Here is a 21,167-nt window from a genome sequence, read left to right as displayed (position 1 = left end):
CTTCAGCATGTTGATAATTAGTGGGTATCGGCCTATTTCTGCTCTGTATGCATTATTTGTTTTACATCGTACACAAGGAAATTTTTGAGCAGAATTCTGCATGCAGAGTCTCATTTGATGTTGTCCCATTTTGTGAATTCTTGGTTGGTGAGCGGACTCCAGACCTCACAACCATAAAGGGCAATGGGTTCGATAACTGATTCAAGTAATTTTAGCCAGATCCTAATTGGTATGTTGAAATTTATGTTCCTTTTGATGGCTTAGAATGCCCTTCTTGCCTTGTCTCTCAGCTCGTTCACGTCTTTGTGGAAGTTACCTGTGACGCTGATGTTTAGGCCGAGGTATGTATAGTATTTTGTGTGCTCTAGGGAAACAGTGTCTAGATGGAATGTATATTTGTGGTCCTGGTGACTGGACCTTTTTTGGAACACCATTATTTTGGTCTTACTGAGATTTACTGTCAGGGCCCAGGTCTGGCAGAATCTGTGCAGAAGATCTAGGTGCTGCTGTAGGCCCTCCTTGGTTGGGGACAGAAGCACCAGATCATCAGCAAACAGTCGACATTTGACTTCTGATTCTAGTAGGGTGAGGCCGGGTGCTGCAGACTGTTCTAGTGCCCGCGCCAATTCGTTGATATATTTGTTGAAGAGGGTGGGGCTTAAGCTGCATCCCTGTCTCACCCCCCAACTCTGTGGATAGAAATGTGTTTTTTCGCCAATTTTAACCTCACACTTGTTGTTTGTGTACTCAAATTTCATAATATTGTATGTTTTTCCCCCAACACCACTTTCCATCAATTTGTATAGCAGAAATTAACAAAGCATCAGAAGACTTTGCCTTTGTTTCGGTTTGTTTGTCAATTAGTGTATGCAGGGTGAATACATGGTCTGTCATACGGTGATTTGGTAAAAAGCCAATTTGACATTTGCTCAGTGCATTGTTTTCACTGAGGAAATGTACAATTCTGCTGTTAATGATAATGCAGAGGATTTTCTCAAGGTTGCTGTTAATGATAATGTAGAGGATTTTCTCAAGGTTGCTGTTAATGATAATGTAGAGGATTTTCTCAAAGTTGCTGTTAATGATAATGCAGAGGATTTTCTCAAGGTTGCTGTTGATGATAATGCAGAGGATTTTCTCAAGGTTGCTGTTAATGATAATGCAGAGGACTTTCTCAAGGTTGCTGTTGATGCATATACCACTGCATTTATTCGGTTAAAATTTGTCTCCCCTTTTGTGGATTGGGGTGATCAGTCCTTGGTTCCAAATATTGGGGAAGATGCCAGAGCTGAGGATGATGTTTAACCTTTCTAGGATAGGGGATGCTAGCGTCTCACTTGGCCAAAAGCAAGGGAAAATGCAGCGCGGCAAATTCAAATAAAATTATAAAAAAATCTAACTTTCATTAAATCACACATGTAAGATACTAAATTAAAGCTACACTCGTTGTGAATCCAGCCAACATGTCAGATTTCAAAAAGGCTTTTCGGCGAAAGCATAAGAAGCTAGTATCTGATGATAGCACAACAGTAAACAAAGAGAGTAGCATATTTCAACCCTGCAGGCGCTACACAAAATGCAGAAATAAAATATAAATCATGCCTTTGACGAGCTTCTTCTGTTGGCACTCCAATATGTCCCATAAACATCACAAATGGTCCTTTTGTTCGATTAATTCCGTCCATATATATCCAAACTGTCAATTTATTTGGCGCGTTTGATCCAGAAAAAAACAGCTTCCAAATTGTGCAACGTGACTACAAAATATCTCAAAAGTTACCTGTAAACTTTGCCAAAACATTTCAAACTACATTTCAAACGACTTTTTGTAATACAACTTTAGGTATTTTTAAACGTTAATAATCGATCAAATTGAAGACGGGTCTATCTGTGTTAAACACAGGAAGACAACAAACCAACGCTACTTGTCAAGTCTTTTCAAGTCTTGCGCAACTCTCAACAGTGTTACGCAGTGTTACGCAGTTCCTAGATGGCGGTACTTCTTCATTGCACAAATGAATAACCTCAAACAAATTGCAAAGACTGGTGACATCCAGTGGAAGCGGTAGGAACTGAAAACACGTTCCTAAGAAATATCGTTTCCCAATGAGAACTCAGTGAACAGACAGAGACCTCAAAAAAAAAATCTGAACGGTTAGTCCTCTGGGTTTTTCCTGCTACATAAGTTCTGTTATACTCACAGACATGATTCAAACCGTTTTAGAAACTTCAGAGTGTTTTCTTTCCAAATCTACTAATAATATGCATATCTTATATTCTTGGCATGAGTAGCAGGAAGTTGAAATTGGGCACGCTATTTATCCCCTATACTGCCCCCTATACCTTAAGAAGTTAAGAGATTGAGTATACCCAATTGTAGTTTGCGGACTGTATATTTTATTACTTATTACTTCATTGTGTTGAGGATACCATCAACACCACAGGCCCTTTTGGGTTGGAGGGTTTGTATTTTGTCCTGTAGTTCATTTAATGTAATTGGAGAATCCAGTGGGTTCTGGTAGTCGGGGATGGTTCTAAGATTTGTAATTTATCATCTATATGTTTTTGCTGTATGTTATTTGTTACAGAGCCAAACAGATCGGAGAAGTGTTTTATCCATCCAGTTTGGATAGATAACTCTGTAACAATGTGCGCTGAGAGAAAGGAAGCAAGTTCAGGGAGTGAATCATTTAAATAAATGAATGAAAACATAATATAAAACAAGAAACACGAACAACGACGTGATACAGGAACAATGACGCCTGGCGAAGAAACCAAAGGGACATATAAAGGGCAGGTAACCAAGGAGACGATGGAGTCCAGGTGAGTGTCATTGTGTGCGTAGTGCTGGTGACAGGTGTGCGCCTGGTGACCTAGAGGCCGGAGAGGGAGCACACGTGACCCTGTCTGTCTGTCTGTCTGTCTGTCTGTCTGTCTGTCTCGCCGACGCACTGCTCCTGCCGCAGGACGCAAGCCAGGATGTCAATCCCGGGGATCAGGAGCGGACCGGTCACCTCTGCTAAGGCACGGGAGAATGACAACCGAGAGCGCCGGAGAGAGAGCATAAGTGACAGTACCCCTCCCCGGCTCGCTCGGCTCCAGCCGCAGGACGCCAACCACAGGTGACGATCCCGGGGACCAAGAGTGGACCAGAAACCTGACGAAACCGGCAGAGGAGTGAGGGCCTGATGAGACCTCCCCGGTTGCCTTGGTTGAGGCACGGGAACCTGTTCACCCAGCTGAGGCATGGGAACCTGTTCACCCAGCTGAGGCATGGGAGCCTGTTCACCCAGCTGAGGCATGGGAACCTGTTCACCCAGCTGAGGCATGGGAACCTGTTCACCCAGCTGAGGCATGGGAGCCTGTTCACCCAGCTGAGGCATGGGAACCTGTTCACCCAGCTGAGGCATGGGAACCTGTTCACCCAGCTGAGGCATGGGAACCTGTTCACCCAGCTGAGGCATGGGAGCCTGTTCACCCAGCTGAGGCATGGGAACCTGTTCACCCAGCTGAGGCATGGGAACCTGTTCACCCAGCTGAGGCATGGGAACCTGTTCACCCAGCTGAGGCATGGGAACCTGTTCACCCAGCTGAGGCATGGGAGCCTGTTCACCCAGCTGAGGCATGGGAACCTGTTCACCCAGCTGAGGCATGGGAGCCTGTTCACCCAGCTGAGGCATGGGAACCTGTTCACCCAGCTGAGGCATGGGAACCTGTTCACCCAGCTGAGGCATGGGAACCTGTTCACCCAGCTGAGGCATGGGAACCTGTTCACCCAGCTGAGGCATGGGAACCTGTTCACCCAGCTGAGGCATGGGAGCCTGTTCACCCAGCTGAGGCATGGGAACTTGTTCACCCAGCTGAGGCATGGGAACCTGTTCACCCAGCTGAGGCATGGGAGCCTGTTCACCCAGCTGAGGCATGGGAACCTGTTCACCCAGCTGAGGCATTGGAACCTGTTCACCCAGCTGAGGCATGGGAGCCTGTTCACCCAGCTGAGGCATGGGAGCCTGTTCACCCAGCTGAGACATGGGAACCTGTTCACCCAGCTGAGTTATGGGAACCTGTTCACCCAGCTGAGGCATGGGAGCCTATCGAACCCGCTGAGGCCTCCCAGGTAGCTCCGGCTCCAACACCAGGACAAACAAAAACAACCCTTAGTTGAGTCATCATACCGATGTTGCTGTTTGTGTTTCTTGTTTTGTTTATTGTTTATATGTTTATTAAACAAGAACCCTGAAGCTTCCCGACTCTCAGTGTATATCGTTACAAACTCTTTGTGTTGTTGTTTGTTTAAAGTTTACACATTTTACGAGAAGTGGTTAAATTCTACAGATTCTACAATGACATTTCTGCTGATTTCTGACGCGCTGTTCCATCTTTTTCCATAGTGTATGTCTGCATTGTTTTAGTGATTCACCACGTTGATGTTGTAGGCTCAGGTTTTCTGGGACTCTATGTTATTGGTCGGATAGGTTTTTCAATTTCCTTACACGGTTTTTGCATCCTTCATCAACCCATTTGTCATTGTTGTTAATTTTCTTAGGTTGTCTGCTTGAAATGTTCTGAAATCTCTCTCTCTCTCTCTCTCTCTCTCACTTTCACTCTCGTTCTCCTCTCACACTTCTCTAGCTCTTTTTCCATTTCTATCCAGGCAAATGATACTCGAGGCTCTCACTCCATCGCTCTCTCTCTCTCTCTATCCCAGTCCCGCTCTCTCGCCCTTCCGCCCTCCCTCCTTCTCTCTCGCTCTCTCTCTGTTTCTCTCTCTCTCTCAGTCTGTGTAGGCTGCACATTATGAACAGTCACACTCTACCATCCTCTCTCTGCAGTAACCACTGCAAACCGTCTACCCTGAGAAACAGAGGGGGAGGAAAAAGCGATAGAGAGATACATGGATGAATGAAGACAGGAGGAACAGAGGACAAAATTAAAGGAGGACGGGGAAAAAAACTATAGAGGGAATTATCACAGTGTTTTTCCTTCTCTCGTTTGTTCTCTTCCTCTCCTTTCATCCCTCTCTCTCTCTTTTTCATCTTTTTCATTCAATACCTGTACGCAGGGATTAAAATGACTTAAAATGCAATCTACGGACGGAGAGATCTGGACGGAGGTAGAAATGGGAAAGGGGATGAGGAAAGAGAGAGGGTTTGTCCTCTGAAGAGATTTCGTGTTGTACAGCTGGCGAGAGAACGAGGGAACGAGAGAGAGAGAGAGAGACAGCGGCAGGGAGAGAGAGGTGAAGAAGTGTACTCTAGAGAGAGAGAGAGAAGGAGAGAGAGAGAGAGAGCGAGAGAGAGAGAGAGAGTTGCCTGTTTTTTCCTGAGGAGCAGCACATTGGACGGATCAGGATTAAGAGAAGATCGGACATTCCGTGATTCCGTGATTCCGTACAGATGAATCCGGATGACTAGGTTGGTTCCATCACTTTTATCTCTGGGAAAAGAAGGATGTCGCATAGAGATGTATAGATATCGCTACGTTGTATCTGTCTCAATGGTACTGCCCGTACACTCACACACGCCATAATGGGATAGATACAATGGCAAAATGGTCTCTATACATCTCTATGCGACAAGCGGGAAAGAATGAGGAAGTGGATATAATGTATTTTCTTATGATTACCTGTGAAATTATAATTATATTATAATATGTATGACTTTGGAAGACTGCAAATGACAAACCATCCAGTTTTTGAGTAGTTAGAAGATACAATTAATTCCCCTGATTGTGACAGGAGCTGGCTACTGTACCGGGAGACAACCAGCAATTGTGCTAAGCTAGCGATATGCTAACTTTAATAATCTCCAAGCTGCACGCAGAGACATAAAAAAAGACATAAAAATAGTATGAGTTTGTCTGACTCTGGGTAAGTAGATAAATGACCTGCATCTCTAAATCTTGCAGTATTCCTTTAAAACAAATAGAGAAACAGAAATGGAGAGATAACCTCCTGCCAAATGTATGACCATACTAGAGACACATATTTCCCTCAGATCCACAAAGAATTTGAGATGTTTTATTTTTTTTTATAAACTCCCATAACCAGTGGAGAACAAACACCATTGTAAATACAACCCATATTTATGTTAAATTATTTCCCTTTTTGTACTTGAACTATTTGTACATCATTACAACACTGTATATACATAATATTACATTTACATTTGTAATGTCTTTATTCTTTTGGAACATTTGTGAGTGTAATGTTTACTGTCAATTTTTTTATAGTTTATTTCAAAAAGCCCCTTGAACAGAGAGAGAGAGAGAGAGAGACAGAGAGACAGAGAGTGAGAGAGTGAGAGAGACAGAGAGAGAGAGAGACAGAGAGACAGAGAGTGAGAGAGTGAGAGAGACAGAGACAGAGACAGAGAGACAGAGAGTGAGAGAGTGAGAGAGACAGAGAGAGGGAGAGAGAGACAGAGAGAGAGAGAGAGACAGAGACAGAGAGACACAGAGAGAGAGAGAGAGACAGAGAGAGGGAGAGAGAGAGTGAGAGAGAGAGAGAGACAGAGAGAGAGGGAGAGAGAGAGAGAGAGAGACAGAGAGAGAGAGAGACAGAGACAGAGAGAGAGAGACAGAGAGAGGGAGAGAGAGACAGAGAGGGAGAGAGAGAGAGTGAGAGAGAGAGACAGAGAGAGAGAGAGAGAGAGAGACAGAGAGAGAGAGAGAGAGGGAGAGAGAGAGACAGAGAGACAGAGAGAGAGAGAGAGAGAGACAGAGAGAGAGAGAGAGAGACAGAGAGACAGAGAGACAGAGAGAGAGAGAGAGAGAGATGGAGATAAAGGTATAGAGACAAACTGTACTCTTGTCAAATCTATACAGACAGGACGGATATCTAACAACACACACACACACACACACACACACACACACACACACACACACACACACACACACACACACACACACACACACACACACACACACACACTGATGCGGCTTTAGTGGTGGCTGAATTGATTTTGTTGGTAGAGGTGTCTGCTTAAGAGCCCTTTGATTGACAGCTGGTACAGGCAGGTGGTTGGTACTTAAACCTGGGTCGTAAATGGCACCCTATTCCCTATTATACTGCTTTTAACCAAATTCCTGGTCAAAGGGAGTGCACTAAATAGTGATGTGGGGCCTTGTGGGATGTTTAGGGTCCATTTGACATTTAGCCAAGATCAATATTTTTATTTTTGGAACAAGGTCAACCTGTCACAGTGTGCATGTATGTGTGTCTACAGTAGGTCTATAGTGTTAAGGAGGGTATGATGTAATTGGATGGACAAGTGTGTGTGTGTATGTGTGCGTGTGTTTGAGTGAAAGGTGAGGAGACAGGAGAATAGCAAACCAGACAGACAGAATGATGGATACACTGATGAAGAGCGAGAGGGAGAGAGAGGAGAGAGAGGAGCGAGAGAGGGGAGAGAGAGAGAGGGGAGAGAGAGAAGGAGCAAGAGAGGAGAGCGAGAGAGAGCGAGGAGAGAGAGAGAGAGAGAGAGAGAGAGAGAGAGAGAGAGAGAGAGAGAGAGAGAGAGCGAGATCGAGTGCAGGAAGGGAGGGGTGAGAGAGAGAGAGAGAGAGAGACAGAGAGAGAGAGAGAGAGAGAGAGTGAGAGAGGAAGAGAGGGAGATCGAGTGCAGGAAGGGAGGGGTTAGAGAGAGAGAGAGAGAGAGAGAAACAGAGAGAGAGAAACAGAGAGAGAGAAACAGAGAGAGAGAAACAGAGAGAGAGAAACAGAGAGATAGGGAGATGGGGCTGAGAGATGGAGAGATGTGGCTGAGAGATAGATAGATGGGGCTGAGAGATGGAGAGAGATGAGGCTGAGAGATGGAGAGATGGAGAGATGGAGAGATGGGGCTGAAAGATGGAGAGATGGGGCTGAGATATGGAGAGATGGGGCTGGGAGATGGAGAGAGACGGAGAGATGGGGCTAAGAGATGGAGAGAGATGGGGCTGAGATATGGAGAGAGATGGGGCTGAGAGATAGAGGGATGGGGCTGAGAGATGGAGAGATGGGGCTGAGATATGAAGAGAGATGGAGAGATGGGGCTGAGAGATGGAGAGATGGGGCTGAGAGATGGAGAGATGGGACTGAGAGATTGAGAGATGGAGAGATGGGGCTGAGAGATGGAGAGATGGGGCTGACAGGTGGGGCTGAGAGATGGAGAGAGATGGGGCTGAGAGATGGAGAGAGATGGGGCTGACATGTGGGGCTGAGAGATGGAGAGAGATGGGGCTGACAGGTGAGGCTGAGAGATGGAGAGAGATGGGGCTGAGAGATGGAGAGAGATGGGGCTTCACAAAATGGGACAAACACCAAATTGAGACTCTGCACGCAGAATTCTGCAAAAATATCCCCCGTGTACAACGTAGAACACCAAATAATGCATGCAGAGTAGAATTAGGCCGATACCCACTAATTATCAAAATCCAGAAAAGAGACGTTAAATTCTATAACCACCTAAAAGGAAGCGATTCCCAAACCTTCCATAACAAAGCCATCACCTACAGAGAGATGAACCTGGAGAAGAGTCCCCTCAGCAAGCTGGTCCCGGGACTCAATCAGACCCCACAGAGCCCCAGGACAGCAACACAATTAGACCCAACCAAATCATGAGAAAACAAAAAGATAATTACTTGACACATTGGAAAGAATTAACAAAAAAACTAGAATGCTATTTCGCCCTAAACAGAGAGTACACAGCGGCAGAATACCTGACCACTGTGACTGACCCAAAATTAAGGAAAGCTTTGGCTATGTACAGACTCAGTGAGCATAGCCTTGCTATTGAGAAAGGCCACCATAGGCAGACATGGCTCTCAAGAGAAGACAGACTATGTGCTCACTGCCCACAAAATTAGGTGGAAACTGAGCTGCACTTCTTAACCTCCTGCCCAATGTATGACCATATTAGAGACACATATTTCCCTCAGATTACAAAGATCCATAAAGAATTAGAAAACAAATCCAATTTTGATAAACTCCTATATCTACTGGGTGAAATTCCACAGTGTGCCATCACAGCAGCAAGATTTGCGACCTGTTGCCATGAGAAAAGGGCAACCAGTGAAGAACAAACACCATTTGTTGACAGATGGAGAGAGATGAGGCTGACATGTGGGGCTGAGAGATGGCGAGATGGGGCTGAGAGATGGAGAGAGATGGGGCTGACAGGTGGGGCTGAGAGATGGAGAGAGATGAGGCTGAGAGAAGGAGAGATGGAGAGAGATGGGGCTGACATGTGGGGCTGAGATATGGAGAGATGGGGCTGAGAGATGGAGAGAGATGGGGCTGACAGGTGGGGCTGAGAGATGGAGAGAGATGGGGCTGAGAGATGGAGAGAGATGGGGCTGACAGGTGGGGCGGAGAGATGGAGAGAGATGAGAATGAGAGAAGGAGAGATGGAGAGAGATGGGGCTGAGAGATGGAAAGAGATGAGGCTGAGAGAAGGAGAGATGTAGAGAGATGGGGCTGACATATGGGGCTGAGAGATGGAGAGAGATGAGGCTGAGAGAAGGAGAGATGGAGAGAGATGGGGCTGACATGTGGGGCTGAAAGATGGAGAGAGATGGTGTAATTCCAGATTGGTTGTCTGGCGCTGTGTGTTTATGAGCTTTCAGACTGTCTGTGTACACACACACACGCGCATGCACGCGCCCCCGCACACACACACACACATACACACACACAGATAACTGTATGTATGTTCTGCTCTATTACAGGTGAACAACATCAACAACAACAAGGACAACCCCCCACTCGTCCCTCAACACCATCCACATTCCTTATTGTTCAGCCCTTGTCCCGGGGGCAGGGAAGCTTAACCCGGGTTGTTTGACCCACCAAGGGGACAGGGAAACTTTGGGAAAGAAAGAACATATTCTGTTACATTCCCACGATGCTCGGAATATTATTTGTGATGCGGAACGCGTGGAATGATTCCCTGAAGAGAGGGAAGCTGACATAACAGAGGGCTAGAGGGAGGAAACGACTGAAGGAAAGGAAGAGAGAGACATATGAGCAATCTAAGGTGGAACAGGGAGGGAGAGAGAGGGAGGAGGAGAGGATCTGCCTGTTCATGATCTTCATTCCCTTGATATCAATATTATGATATATTCAAACGAGAATTCCCAGAATTCCCAAACAGGAAACGGCGATGGAAAATTATGGAAAAGCAAACAAATTGAATGTCTTCAGATTTTTGTGTGTTTTTTGGGGGGGGATTTTCCAGATTCTCTTTGGGGAATAATGTGAATGAGATTGAGTGAAAATTCTCTTTTTCTCCCTGGAACTAAGCAAATATAAAAGGGATCGTGGAGTGTGTGACTCAGCGACCCAAATCCGCCTCTTTGATGTGTGTGTGTCGGAAGGGAGTCACACAAACACACTGTCGGGAGTACACACACACATACCAGGATACACACCTGGGGCGGGAATCTGCGCCAGGCACACACACACCTGGTTGGAGGATAGGTGTGACACAGACAGAAAAGGTAATGTATGACTGTTAGATGACACACACACACACACACAAACACACACACGCACGCGAACACACACACACACACACAAACACACGCATGCAAACGAACACACACACACACGCACGCACGCACGCACGGACGAACACACACACACACGCCCACACGTGCACACTCACACACGTGCACATAAATATGTGCAAATCATCTGCACCAATGCATAAACACTCAGCGCTCGAAACGGATGGCACACACACACACACAGAAATGTGAACTCATTCGCATGGCTTGATAGAGAATCAGTGAGTGAGTGTGTTAATCAATTCACTTTTTCAGTACATTGCTGAACAAGGAACAACACACAAACAATACACACACACACACACACACACACACACACACACACACACACACACACACACACACACACACACACACATCTGCTACAGACAAACAGATATAAATAAAGACTTGATGTAAAGTCTGATAAGTGAATGTACTGAAAGATGAGCATGATTTCCTAGGCCGTTGTTGTTCTGTGGCCGTGGCCAGGACTCTCACTCTGTGGTTTGTGTGACAGTTTTTCTTTTCATTACATAAAAGGAAAATAATGACTGAAAAAAACACCAGGAAAAAAAAGCGGAAAAAAAAAAAACATCTACCTGGAAAGACGAGTGTCAGAATAGACATGTTAAGGATGTGGAGAGATAGAATGAACAGAAGGAAAATAGAGAGACAGAGGGATGAAAAGATGGGTAATTAAGTGGTCGATGAACAGCAGGTTGCTGGTGAAGGATCAAGCTGTCACCACGACAACCACAGCGAGAGAGAGAGAGAGAGAGAGAGAGAGAGAGAGAGAGAAAATGAGGAGGGGGGAGGAGACAGAATGAAAGGAGGATGTACTGAATGACAGAATGAAAAGAGGAAGTACTGTATCAGACAGAATGAAAGGAGAATGTACTGAATGACAGAATGAAAGGAGGATGTACTGAATGACAGAATGAAAAGAGGAAGTACTGTATCAGACAGAATGAAAGGAGAATGTACTGAATGACAGAATGAAAGGAGGATGTACTGAATGACCGAATGAAAGGAGGATGTACTGAATGACAGAATGAAAGGAGAATGTACTGTATGACAGAATGAAAGGAGGAGGTACTGAATGACAGAATGAAAGGAGGATGTACTGAATGACAGAATGAAAGGAGAATGTACTGAATGACAGAATGAAAGGAGGATGTTCTGAATGACAGAATGAAAGGAGAATGTACTGAATGACAGAATGAAAGGAGAATGTACTGAATGACAGAATGAAAGGAGAATGTACTGAATGACAGAATGAAAGGAGGATGTTCTGAATGACAGAATGAAAGGAGAATGTACTGAATGACAGAATGAAAGGAGAATGTACTGAATGACAGAATGAAAGGAGAATGTACTGTCTCAGACAGAATGAAAGGAGAATGTACTGAATGACAGAATGAAAGGAGAATGTACTGAATGACAGAATGAAAGGAGAATGTACTGTCTCAGACAGAATGAAAGGAGAATGTACTGAATGACAGAATGAAATGAGGATGTTCTGAATGACAGAATGAAAGGAGAATGTACTGAATGACAGAATTAAAGGAGAATGTACTGAATGACAGAATGAAAGGAGGATGTTCTGAATGACAGAATGAAAGGAGAATGTACTGAATGACAGAATGAAAGGAGAATGTACTGAATGACAGAATGAAAGGAGAATGTACTGAATGACAGAATGAAAGGAGTATGTACTGAATGACAGAATGAAAGGAGAATGTACTGAATGACTGAATGAAAGGAGAATGTTCTGAATGACAGAATGAAAGGAGGATGTTCTGAATGATAGAATGAAAGGAGGATGTTCTGAATGACAGAATGAAAGGAAAATGTTCTGAATGACAGAATGACAAGAGGATGTACTGAAAGAAAGGGGAATGTTCTGAATGACAGAATGAAAGGAGGATGTACTGAATGAAAGGGGAATGTTCTGAATGACAGAATGAAAGGAGAATGTACTGAATGACAGAATGAAAGGAGGATGTACTGAATGACAGAACGAAAGGAGAATGTACTGAATGACAGAATGAAAGGAGGATGTACTGAATGAAAGGGGAATGTTCTGAATGACAGATTGAAAGGAGGATGTTCTGAATGACAGAATGAAAGAAGTATATACTGAATGAAAGGGGAATGTTCTGAATGACAGAATGAAAGGAGGATGTTCTGAATGACAGAATGAAAGGAGAATGTACTGAATGACAGAATGAAAGGAGAATGTACTGAATGACAGAATGAAAGGAAGATGTCCTGAATGACAGAATGAAAGGAGGATGTTCTGTATCAGACAGAATGAAAGGAGAATGTACTGTATCAGACAGAATGAAAGGAGAATGTACTGAATGACAGAATGAAAGGAGGATGTTCTGAATGACAGAACGAAAGGAGAATATTCTGAATGACAGAATGAAAGGAGAATGTTCTGAATGACAGAATGAAAGGAAGATGTACTGAATGACAGAATGAAAGGAGGATGTACTGAATGACAGAATGAAAGGAGGATGTACTGAATGACAGATTGAAAGGAGAATGTACTGAATGACAGAATGAAAGGAGGATGTTCTGAATTACAGAATGAAAGGAGGATGTACTGAATGACAGAATGAAAGTTGAATGTACTGAATCACAGAATGAAAGTAGGATGTACTGAATGACAGAATGAAAGGAGAATGTACTGTATCAGACAGAATGAAAGGAGGATGTACTGAATGACCGAAAAAAGGATGATGTACTGAATGACAGAATGAAAGGAGGATGTAGTGTATCAGACAGAATGAAAATAGATGTACTTAAATGACAGTCTGAATGACAGAATGAAAGGAGGATGTACTGAATGACAGAATGAATAGAGGAAGTACTGTATCAGACAGAATGAAAAGAGGAAGTACTGTATCAGACAGAATGAATAGAGGAAGTACTGTATGACAGAATGAAAAGCGGAAGTACTGTTTTACAGAATGAAAGGAGGAAGTACTGTATGACAGAATGAAAAGAGGAAGTACTGTATGACAGAATGAAAAGACGAAGTACTGTCTGACAGAATGAATAGAGGAAGTACTGTATGACAGAATGAAAAGAGGAAGTACTGTCTGACAGAATGAAAGGAGGATGTACTGAATGACAGAATGAAAAGAGGAAGTACTGTCTGACAGAATGAATAGAGGAAGTACTGTATGACAGAATGAAAAGAGGAAGTACTGTCTGACAGAATGAAAGGAGGATGTACTGAATGACAGAATGAATAGAGGAAGTACTGTATCAGACAGAATGAAAAGAGGAAGTACTGTATCAGACAGAATGAATAGAGGAAGTACTGTATGACAGAATGAAAAGCGGAAGTACTGTTTTACAGAATGAAAGGAGGAAGTACTGTATGACAGAATGAAAAGAGGAAGTACTGTATGACAGAATGAAAAGACGAAGTACTGTATGACAGAATGAATAGAGGAAGTACTGTATGACAGAATGAAAAGAGGAAGTACTGTCTGACAGAATGAATAGAGGAAGTACTGTATGACAGAATGAAAAGAGGAAGTACTGTCTGACAGAATGAAAAGAGGAAAAACTGTATGAGAGACAGTTTTGGTGTGAGATTCATTCTAATGTGTCTGTACTAAAGTTATCTCAGATGATGCTTCACACACACACACACACACACACACACACACACACACACACACACACACACACACACACACACACACACACACACACACACACACACACACACACACCCACACACACACACCTGGCTGGCATTAGACAGTTAACTCATAAGCTGACACCCCACCGAGACCAAGAGAACAGACAGGTACCTGTCTATGTGTGTCTATGTGTGTGTGTGTCTATGTGTGTCTATGTGTGTGTGTGTCTATATGTGTGTGTGTGTGCCTATGTGTGTCTATGTATGTGTGTCTATGTGTGTGTGTGTGTGTGTGTCTATATGTGTGTATGTCTATGTGTGTGTGTGTGTGTCTATGTGTGTCTATGTGTGTGTGTGTGTCCATGTGTATGTGTGTCTATGTGTGTGTATGTCTATATGTGTGTCTTTGTGTGTCTATGTGTGTGTGTGTGTGTCTATGTGTGTCTATGTATGTGTGTCTATGTGTGTGTGTGTGTGTGTGTCTATATGTGTGTATGTGTCTATGTGTGTGTGTGTGTGTGTGTGTGTCTATGTGTGTCTATGTGTGTGTGTGTCTATGTGTGTCTATGTATGTGTGTCTATGTGTGTGTGTGTGTGTCTATATGTGTGTGTGTGTCTATATGTGTGTATGTGTCTATGTGTGTCTATGTGTGTGTGTGTCTATGTGTGTCTATGTATGTGTGTCTATGTGTGTGTCTGAGCGCATCACTGGTTTAGCCAACATCTGCCATTGCCCAGCTGCAAGCTAATAGGCTCACAGCGCTCGGTACTGAACCTCGATTGGCCGTTGGCTCTTTTGACCGGGCCTCACACCAGGAAGTCCACGCGGTGAACGAAGTGAAAGATTCATATAGATATAGACCGAATAGAGCTGACGTAACTACCAATTCTACACTATAGAAAATGACATCTGTTCTGGAAAATAGATCTGTGTCTGCGAACGTTGTGAACAGCTCATTGAATACAGCCCAAGAAGTGTTGAGGTTTTGTGTGTGTACGTTCGTGTGAATTTGTATGTATGTGTGTATTTGTGTGTGCGTGTGTGTATTTACCCCTGAAGGCACGAGTCCATGCTGTGACATCGAGCCTACTTCCTGCTGGGAGAATCAACCAATCCGATACAGCCTAATCATCACCACAGGGCACTGGATTGGTGGATACAAATTCTTAGAATTCTTTCGTATTTTACTCAAACATTTTGTGGAATTAGTTGTAAGGAGAGAGACCAGCACGGGCTACAGAGATATCACTATACTGGTCTTTATACAGTACAGAGATATCATTATACTGGTCTTTATACAGTACAGGCTACAGTGATATCACTATACTGGTCTTTATACAGTACAGAGATATCATTATACTGGTCTTTATACAGCACAGAGATATCATTATACTGGTCTTTATACAGTACAGGCTACAGTGATATCACTATACTGGTCTTTATACAGTACAGAGATATCATTATACTGGTCTTTATACAGCACAGAGATATCATTATACTGGTCTTTATACAGTACAGAGATATCATTATACTGGTCTTTATACAGTACAGGCTACAGTGATATCACTATACTGGTCTTTATACAGTACAGAGATATCACTATACTGGTCTTTATACAGTACAGAGATATCATTATACTGGTCTTTATACAGTACAGGCTACAGTGATATCACTATACTGGTCTTTATACAGTACAGAGATATCATTATACTGGTCTTTATACAGCACAGAGATATCATTATACTGGTCTTTATACAGTACAGAGATATCACTATACTGGTCTTTATACAGTACAGAGATATCATTATACTGGTCTTTATACAGTACAGAGATATCACTATACTGGTCTTTATACAGTACAGATATATCATTATACTGGTCTTTATACAGTACAGGCTACAGAGATATCATTATACTGGTCTTTATACAGTACAGAGATATCATTATACTGGTCTTTATACAGTACAGATATATCACTACACTGGTCTTTATACAGTACAGAGATATCATTATACTGGTCTTTATACAGTACAGAGATATCATTATACTGGTCTTTATACAGTACAGAGATATCATTATACTGGTCTTTATACAGTACAGAGATATCATTATACTGGTCTTTATACAGTACAGAGATATCATTATACTGGTCTTTATACAGTACAGAGATATCATTATACTGGTCTTTATACAGTACAGAGATATCGTTATACTGGTCTTTATACAGCACAGAGATATCATTATACTGGTCTCTATACAGCACAGAGATATCATTATATTAGTCTTTATACAGCACAGAGATATCATTATACTGGTCTTTATACAGTGGTATCATTATACTGGTCTTTATACAGCACAGGCTACAGTGGTATCATTATACTGGTCGTTATACAGTGGTATCATTATACTGGTCATTATACAGTGGTATCATTATACTGGTCGTTATCCCTGTTACTCGATTTATAGTTTGTGGTTCTGTGCCATCACATAGAGATCCTGCACATACAGAGGAGAGGAGAGGAGAGGAGAGGAGAGGAGAGGAGAGGAGAGGAGAGGAGAGGAGAGGAGAGGAGAGGAGAGGAGAGGAGAGGAGAGGAGAGACGAAGGAAGGAAGAAAATAAGGAATGGAGGAAGGAGAGAGAGAGAGGTTAGGTTGGGGACAGATAGCATGATAGAGAGAGAGAGGCTAGGTTGGGGACAGATAGCATGATGAGAAAGAGAGGTTAGGTTGGGGACAGATAGCATGATGAGAAAGAGAGGTTAGGTTGGGGACAGATAGCATGATGAGAAAGAGAGAAAGAGAGGTTCGGTTGGGGACAGATAGCATGATGGAGAAAGAGAGAAAGAGAGGTTAGGTTGGGGACAGATAGCATGATGGAGAAAGAGAGGTTAGGTTGGGGACAGATAGCATGATAGAGAAAGAGAGAAAGAGAGGTTAGGTTGGGGAGAGATAGCATGATAGAGAAAGAGAGGTTAGGTAGAGGACAGATAGCATGATGGAGAAAGAGAGGTTAGGTTGGGAACAGATAGCATGATGGAGAAAGAGAGGTTAGGTTGGGGACAGATAGCATGATGCAGAAAGAGAGGTTAGGTTGGGGACAGATAGCATGATGGAGAAAGAGGGGTTAGGTTGGGGACAGATAGCATGATGAGAAAGAGGGGTTAGGTTGGGGACAGATAGCATGATGAGAAAGAGAGAAAGAGAGGTTAGGTTGGGGACAGATAGCATGATAGAGAAAGAGAGAAAGAGAGGTTAGGTAGGGGACAGATAGCATGATGGAGAAAGAGAGGTTAGGTTGGGGACAGATAGCAATGTGGAGAAAGAGAGGTTAGGTTGGGGTCAGATAGCATGATGGAGAAAGATAGGTTAGGTTGGGGACAGATAGCATGATGGAGGAAGAGAGAGAGAGAGGTTAGGTCGGGGACAGACAGCATGATGGAGAAAGAGAGGTTAGATTGGGGCCAGATAGCATGATGGAGATAGAGGGGGAAGAGAGGTTAGGTTGGGGCCAGATAGCATGATGGAGAGAGGTTAGGTTGGGGACAGATAGCATGATGGAGATAGAGGGGGAAGAGAGGTTAGGTTGGGAACAGATAGCATGATGGAGGAAGAGAGAGAGAGAGGTTAGGTCGGGGACAGATAGCATGATGGAGAAAGAGAGGTTAGATTGGGGCCAGATAGCATGATGGAGATAGAGGGGGAAGAGAGGTTAGGTTGGGGACAGATAGCATGATGGAGAAAGAGAGGTTAGGTTGGGGACAGATAGCATGATGGAGAAAGAGGGGTTTTGTTGGGGACAGATAGCATGATGGAGAAAGCGAGGTTAGGTTGGGGACAGATAGCATGATGGAGAAAGAGAGGTTAGATTGGGGACAGATAGCATGATGGAGAAAGAGAGAAAGAGAGATTAGATTGGGGACATATAGCATGATGGAGAAAGAGAGAAAGAGAGGTTAGGTTGGGGACAGATAGCATGATGGAGAAAGAGAGAGAGAGAGGTTAGGTTGGGGACAGATAGCATGATGGAGAAAGAGAGGTTAGATTGGGGACTGGTAGCATGATGGAGAAAGAGTGAGGTTAGGTTGGGGAGAGATAGCATGATGGAGAAAGAGAGAAAGATAGGTTAAGTTGGGGACAGATAGCATGATGAGAAAGAGAGAGAGAGAGCTTAGGTTGGGGAGAGATAGCATGATGGAGAAAGAGAGGTTAGGTTGGGGACAGATAGCATGATGGAGAAAGAGAGAAAGAGAGGTTAGGTTGGGGACAGATAGCATGATGGAGAAAGAGAGGTTAGGTTGGGGACAGATAGCATGATGAGAATGAGAGGTTAGGTTGGGGACAGATAGCATGATAGAGAAAGAGAGGTTAGGTTGGGGACAGATAGCATGATGAGAAAGAGAGGTTAGGTTGGGGACAGATAGCAAGATGGAGAAATAGAGGTTAGGTTGGGGACAGATAGCATGATGGAGAAAGAGAGGTTAGATTGGGGACAGATAGCATGATGGGGAAAGAGAAAGAGAGAGGTTAGGTTGGGGACAGATAGCATGATGGAGAAAGATAGAGAGAGAGAGGTTAGGTTGGGGACAGATAGCATGATAGAGAAAGAGAGGTTAGGTTGGGGACAGATAGCATGATGAGAATGAGAGGTTAGGTTGGGGACAGATAGCATGATAGAGAAAGAGAGGTTAGGTTGGGGACAGATAGCATGATGAGAAAGAGAGGTTAGGTTGGGAACAGATAGCAAGATGGAGAAAGAGAGGTTAGGTTGGGGACAGATAGCATGATGGAGAAAGAGAGAGAGAGATTAGGTTGGGGACAGATAGCATGATGGAGAAAGCGAGGTTAGGTTGGGGACAGATAGCATGATGGAGAAAGAGAGAGAGAGATTAGGTTGGGGACAGATAGCATGATGGAGAAAGCGAGGTTAGGTTGGGGACAGATAGCATGATGGAGAAAGAGAGGTTAGATTGGGGACAGATAGCATGATGGAGAAAGAGAGAAAGAGAGATTAGATTGGGGACATATAGCATGATGGAGAAAGAGATAAAGAGAGGTTAGGTTGGGGACAGATAGCATGATGGAGAAAGAGAGAGAGAGAGAGAGGTTAGGTTGGGGACAGATAGCATGATGGAGAAAGAGAGGTTAGATTGGGGACTTATAGCATGATGGAGAAAGAGATAAAGAGAGGTTAGGTTGGGGACAGATAGCATGATGGAGAAAGAGAGAGAGAGAGGTTAGGTCGGGGACAGATAGCATGATGGAGAAAGAGAGGTTAGATTGGGGCCAGATAGCATGATGGAGATAGAGGGGGAAGAGAGGTTAGGTTGGGGACAGATAGCATGATGGAGAAAGAGAGGTTAGGTTGGGGACAGATAGCATGATGGAGAAAGAGAGGTTAGGTTGGGGACAGATAGCATGATGGAGAAAGAGAGGTTAGATTGGGGACAGATAGCATGATGGAGAAAGAGAGGTTAGATTGGGGACAGATAGCATGATGGAGAAAGAGAGGTTAGGTTGGGGACAGATAGCATGATGAAGAAAGAGAGGTTAGATTGGGGACAGATAGCATGATGGAGAAAGAGAGGTTAGATTGGGGACAGATAGCATGATGGAGAAAGAGAGGTTAGATTGGGGACAGATAGCATGATGAGAAAGAGAGAGAGAGAGGTTAGGTTGGGGACAGATAGCATGATGAAGAAAGAGAGGTTAGATTGGGGACAGATAGCATGATGGAGAAAGATAGGTTAGGTTGGGGACAGATAGCATGATGGAGAAAGAGAGGTTAGGTTGGGGTCAGATAGCATGATGAAGAAAGAGAGAAAGAGAGGTTAGGTTGGGGACAGATAGCATGATGAAGAAAGCGAGGTTAGATTGGGGACAGATAGCATGATGGAGAAAGAGAGAAAGAGAGATTAGATTGGGGACATATAGCATGATGGAGAAAGAGAGATTAGGTTGGGGACAGATAGCATGATGGAGAAAGAGGGGTTAGGTTGGGGACAGATAGCATGATGGAGAAAGAGAGGTTAGGATGGGGACAGATAGCATGATAGAGAAAGAGAGGTTAGGTTGGGGACAGATAGCATGATAGAGAAAGAGAGGTTAGGTTGGGGACAGATAGCATGATGAAGAAAGCGAGGTTAGATTGGGGACAGATAGCATGATGGAGATAGAGGGGGAAGAGAGGTTAGGTTGGGGACAGATAGCATGATGGAGAAAGAGAGGTTAGGTTGGGGATAGATAGCATGATGGAGAAAGAGAGGTTAGGTTGGGGACAGATAGCATGATGAAGAAAGAGAGGTTAGATTGGGGACAGATAGCATGATGGAGAAAGAGAGAAAGAGAGATTAGATTGGGGACATATAGCATGATGGAGAAAGAGAGATTAGGTTGGGGACAGATAGCATGATGGAGAAAGAGGGGTTAGGTTGGGGACAGATAGCATGATGGAGAAAGAGAGGTTAGGATGGGGACAGATAGCATGATAGAGAAAGAGAGGTTAGGTTGGGGACAGATAGCATGATAGAGAAAGAGAGGTTAGGTTGGGGACAGATAGCATGATGAAGAAAGCGAGGTTAGATTGGGGACAGATAGCATGATGGAGAAAGAGAGAAAGAGAGATTAGATTGGGGACATATAGCATGATGGAGAAAGAGATAAAGAGAGGTTAGGTTGGGGACAGATAGCATGATGGAGAGAGAGAGAGAGAGAGGTTAGTTTGGGGACAGATAGCATGATGGAGAAAGAGAGGTTAGATTGGGGACTTATAGCATGATGGAGAAAGAGAGAGGTTAGGTTGGGGAGAGATAGCATGATGGAGAAAGAGAGAAAGAGAGGTTAAGTTGGGGACAGATAGCATGATGAGAAAGAGAGAGAGAGAGCTTAGGTTGGGGAGAGATAGCATGATGGAGAAAGAGAGGTTAGGTTGGGTACAGATAGCATGATGGAGAAAGAGAGAAAGAGAGGTT

General features: G+C 43.9%; 2 protein-coding genes across 4 annotated transcripts in view; one reads left to right on the top strand and one right to left on the bottom strand.

The window, feature by feature from the left end:
• Positions 1 to 21,167, bottom strand: part of LOC110518778 (pyruvate carboxylase, mitochondrial) — a 490,506-nt gene that overhangs the window by 129,078 nt on the left and 340,261 nt on the right. The gene's annotated exons all lie outside the window — the stretch shown is intronic.
• LOC110515519 (leucine-rich repeat and fibronectin type-III domain-containing protein 4) overlaps positions 4,592 to 21,167 on the top strand; it is a 68,225-nt gene continuing 51,649 nt past the window's right edge. The window contains exons 1-2 of the mRNA XM_036987223.1: positions 4,592 to 5,414; positions 9,712 to 10,482. The gene's annotated coding sequence lies outside the window, so the exon portion shown is untranslated. The remainder of the gene's footprint in view (positions 5,415 to 9,711; positions 10,483 to 21,167) is intronic.

The sequence above is a fragment of the Oncorhynchus mykiss genome, chromosome 9, assembly GCF_013265735.2.
Source record: "Oncorhynchus mykiss isolate Arlee chromosome 9, USDA_OmykA_1.1, whole genome shotgun sequence".
In the NCBI taxonomy this organism is placed as follows: domain Eukaryota; kingdom Metazoa; phylum Chordata; class Actinopteri; order Salmoniformes; family Salmonidae; genus Oncorhynchus; species Oncorhynchus mykiss.
The sequence above is the reverse complement of the archived record's forward strand: the minus strand, read 5'-3'. Positions and strand labels throughout refer to the sequence as shown.